The following is a 4,821-nucleotide window of genomic DNA, read 5'->3' as shown; positions in this document are numbered from 1 at the left end:
GTCTGAAGTTACTATGAATTTCAGCCTCCTTTTACGTGGGAGGAGGGGAAGGGGTTGAGGTTAGGATGTGACCGATGACAACGGACATCTGGGCAGCAGCGAGGGTCTGATGGGCCTGGAGACGTGTTTGTCCTTGGTCGAGTCCTAGTGCTCATGTGCATCTTTAATACACAGTGTTGCTCATGGGATGCCCTCCTTATCTCCTTGGGGGTGAGCGTTCAGAAGGAACTGTAGTCCTCCTTGCTTTAAACTAGAAACAAAAGTCCTCCCACAGTTAGCTTGGTTTATGTGCAGAGATCAGCAAGAGCAGTTAACCTAGAAGATGTCACCACAGGGGGTGGGTTAGGAGCAAAACACTTGCCACATGAGACCTTCTTTTTACTGTTCCATCAAAGGCACATTCTTGCCTTCTCCTTTATACACACTCCTGTAACCCCCATCTTGCCAGGAGGTTGGACGTGTCTCTAGGTCTGCCCAAGTCCACCAGGGCTTCCTGGAGGATGTGGAGTTTGTGCCAGACCTTGAGCCAGAGATGAATGAGGCAGAGGATGGAGGTGGCTCCAGGTTAGGCCCAGCACAGGGCCAGGTGGAAAGGAGAGTAGCTTTGGCCTCTGCACAGAACCACCAGGTCCATGATCCAGTCTTGTCTCTTCCACCATCCCCATCCCTTCCAGCTCTGGCATTCATGGAACAAATCATCAGTTACTTGGATTCAAATCTGACAAATTAAATTGCAAAGAATTAAATAAGTTGTAGATCAATACTATCTGAACGATCAATTAATCATTCTCTGTAATTAAAACTACCAATTCCTAACACCTTTCAGTTATATTTTATTGCACCATTTCTAATTCAGAGCTTTCAGCAGTTGTATTGATTGCAGGTACACTTACCTGGTAATCAAATAATTTATTAATCAGCAAACTTCATTATGGAATATCTGGTTTAATTACAGTCACATTGACTCAGAAGGCTGGTTTAGTTCAGCCTGAGTTTTATTTTTATTTTATTTTACTTTTTTGAGACAGAGTTTTGCTCTCGCTGCCCAGGCTGGAGTGCAATGGCGCGATCTTGGCTCACTGAAACCTCCACCTCCTGGGTTCAAGTGATTCTCCTGCCTTAACCTCCCAAGTAGCTGGGATTACACGCACCTGCCACCATGCCCAGCTAATTTTTTGTATTTTTAGTAGAGACAAGGTTTCACCATGTTGGTCAGGCTAGTCTTGAGATCCTGACCTCAGGTGATCCACCGGCCGTGGTCTCCCAAAGTGCTGGAATTACAGGCATGTGATATCCTGCCCAGCCCAACTTGAGTTTTATTTTAAAGATGCTGGAGGTTTGCCATTACCTGGTTGTATACATCACACAAAGTTCCTTCTTTCATGAAAAATAATTGTAAAAAAATAGGTGTGTGTACTTAAAAGCAGGTAAATGGATAAACTCAAGTGGTTCCTCAGAATTATGTTTTAACTATAATCTTTTTCATGGAGGTTTTGCAACTTAATTTATTCCCAGCATGCTTAGAAAAGTGCTCTCAAGATGCAGGGATGAAAAGGCCTTTGGGTAAATGGGTGCTGCCTTCATTAGTACCTTGAAATACAAATTAAATCCCAAGCACATCACAATTTGCTTTCCTGCATCTACCAATTTTGAAATAGCACAAATAAAATGTCTCATTTTCTTTGTGAATTTATTATTTCAACTGTTCATGCTGGACACCTGGTGGTTTGATTTAACTTCCCTTAATGTTTTGGGGCATCATTAGGAGAGGGAAATGAGGACCTGTAATTGCGTGCGCAGACCCTGCAGGGGCTCTGGGTGGGCTGGAGCCTCCTTCCTGCTCCCCTTGCTCACATTCAAGGTCCCCAGGGCTGTCTGGGGTTGTCTTGGAGACTCAGGGAGCCAGTTCCTCCCCAGGAAGAAGAGGGCTCTGGCGGGCTTCCCTCTGCAAAGACACAACGTGGGCATCAGTCTCTGGATCTCGGCTTCTCCTGAGTGATGGGCAAAACTTCCACAGAGGTGTTGAGCTGGGTCGCAGCTGAGTGGATCCAGCACTTCAGGCTTGAGAACAAGACAACTGAAGGTAGGGAGCCGTGGGACCACTGAGAAGGACAGAGGCCGAGGTGGGGGGAGGGAGATGCTGGGGAGCTGTGGGACCATGGAGAAGGACAGAGGTGGAGGTGGGAGGGGAGCAGAAACTGACATTACCACCTTCTCTGTCCTCTACAAACTGTCCAAGGACTTTCAGAGCCATATCCCTTCAACTTATCCCCTACCCCCCGAAATCTTCCTTCCCTCCAAAAAATGTTCAATTCTCCATCAAAACAATTCATCCTAGACCTGTCTCTCTCAGAGTACTCCTCACTCTTCAGGGAGAGCCGGGGGAAGTCCCTAACAGCACGCAGAAAGGATGGCAATTTGGAACACGGAGTGGATTACATGCCAAGGGCTTCTGTGCAGTCACACGCTTACACACCTTCTACCCGTATCCTCACAGAGTCCTCCGGGAGTTCCAGTCAGCAGGTGAGCAGCCGGACGGCACCATCCTTGCTCTACCTCCCCCTTGCTGGCTCCCGTTGTCCTTATTCTTGCAGAAAGTCCAAATTCTTAGCACAGTGTGCAAAGCATGAGCCCTCCCGGTCAGGGCCTGAATTAGGTTATCTCTGAGTTCCCTCTGAGCCATAGCACCCTGTCGCACGAGCCCAGAACTCCCTGCCCCTCGTCCTTTCTTTCCTCCATAGAACGTACCACCATCTCGTATATTACACATTTGGTGGTTGTCTAGTTTCTGCAAGTAAAATATAAGGTTCTGGGGGCCACACACATTTGACTGCTGTGTTCGCGGCTGTCTCTCTCATCAGTAGTGGACACACAGCATTGCATATAGTCACTGTACACAAATCTTCTGAATGGATGAATGATCCATCTCCAAGGGCCCTTAATTACAATCACAACCAACTAACTTAGCAATCTGAAAGCCTTCTTTCATCTTCACAACCAACCTTTGAGATAGGTATTCTTATCTCCATCCTCAGGCGAGGACACCAGGGCTCAGAGGGCATCAGTCACTTGCCCAAGTGACTCCAGCAATTGGAGGACTTGGGATCACACTTAGGCCGCCTGACTCAAGAGCCCAGGCTCTTGCAAAGTATTTGAAACAAATGAGTTCAATTAATTCCACAAATTTTCAGGGGGCACATAATACAATCCAGGTGTAAAAAACATTGGGGGACTTTTGGTGCTACTGCAGCAGCCTGCTTGGCAAGAGATGGATGTGTGGCTGATAGAGAAACTGATAGGGTTTTCAACAAAGCCTGAAATTAATCACACTTAATGAATGTAACTAATGTGATGAAAGAATGAGCGATTAAAATATTAGCACATCTGAACTTCTCCTCCCTGGCTAATTTCTTCTCCTCCCTAGGGTTACCATCTTTCGAAGAAGTAGGGGCACAGAATTACGGAAACGGGTTTTACGGAACACAAATGCCTTTTAAACGACTTAGATTAAGGACAGTCTGTGCATTTCTCAAGCGGCTGTCCATCTTCACATCTCGCTGCTCAAGCGAGGGATGTGGGCTGAGGGGAGAGGCTGAAACTGTCACGATGGCTGCAAGTGGAAATGAGAAGCCAGGCATTTCCCGGGGGTAATTGTGTGGAAACAGGAGACAGGCGTGGGATCCCTTCAGCAGGGAGGTGGCTGCCTTTCTGTGTGGGCAAGTGGCTGGGAGGCATGTTCCCTGGGGATGAGGCAAAGGCATCTTGCTGGCTTTGCACATTATGCAGGATCACAGGCAGAATTATCCAGTGACAAATTTGTTTTGAGGATGACAAATGCAGAATCCTAGCACATTCGCCTTAGAGCTCCCCTCCCTATCCGCACCCCCTACCCACATTGCCCAGATGAACACATCAAGACTAGGGAAGAGGGCTGGGCACGGTGGTTCGCACCTGTAATCCCAGCACTTTGGGAAGCTGTGGCGGGCGGATCACGTGAGGTCAAGAGTTTGAGACCAGCCTGGCCAACATGGCAAAACCCCATCTCTACTAAAAATACAAAAATTAGCTGGGTGTGGCGGGACGTGCCTGTGATCCCAGCTACTTGGGAGGCTGAGGCAAAATTGCTTGAACCCAGGAGGCAGAGGTTGCAGTGAGCCAAGATCAGACCACTGCACTCCAGCCTGGGCAACAGAGCAAAACTTCGTCTCAAAAAAAAAAAAAAAAAAAAAAAAGACTGTAGGGAACAGGAAGTATCTAGACTACTACAATTCACACTAGGAGATTCCCCTGCGTATCGGTACTCTGCTCTGTTACTCTCCGGAACCAATCGATCATGCTTGTGCAAGGAATCATATAAACCTGAGGTCCCAAACTGGAGGCCTCAGCAGATGGGCAGGTAACGGAACTGAATGGACGCAGTGGGAAAGGACCTAGACCACCAAGCAGGTACCTGCCCTGGCTGACAGCACTCCACCGTCTTTCTCTATGTTGAGGACACGGGCCTCGAGTGGCTTATAATAATGCAATTTTATTATTTTACAATTCTAGAGGTCTGAAGCCTAACATGGGTCTGCAGGGCTGCACTTCCTCTAGAGACTCTAAGGGAGACTGTTTCCTTTCCATTTCCAGCTCCACCTCTGCCTGCAGGCCCCTCCTCTGGCTCCACCCTCAAAGCCAGCAGTGTGGCATTTCTGTCCTCTCGCCTCTTGCTTCCCTCCTCTAAGACCCTATGAACACGCTGCACCCACCCGGACAGTGCAGGAAGACGCACCCACCCGGACAGTGCAGGAAGACGCACCCACCCGGACAGTGCAGGAAGAC

The sequence above is a fragment of the Colobus angolensis genome, unplaced genomic scaffold (assembly GCF_000951035.1).
Source record: "Colobus angolensis palliatus isolate OR3802 unplaced genomic scaffold, Cang.pa_1.0 Scaffold291, whole genome shotgun sequence".
Taxonomy (NCBI): Eukaryota; Metazoa; Chordata; class Mammalia; order Primates; family Cercopithecidae; genus Colobus; species Colobus angolensis.
Note: the sequence above shows the minus strand (reverse complement) of the source record.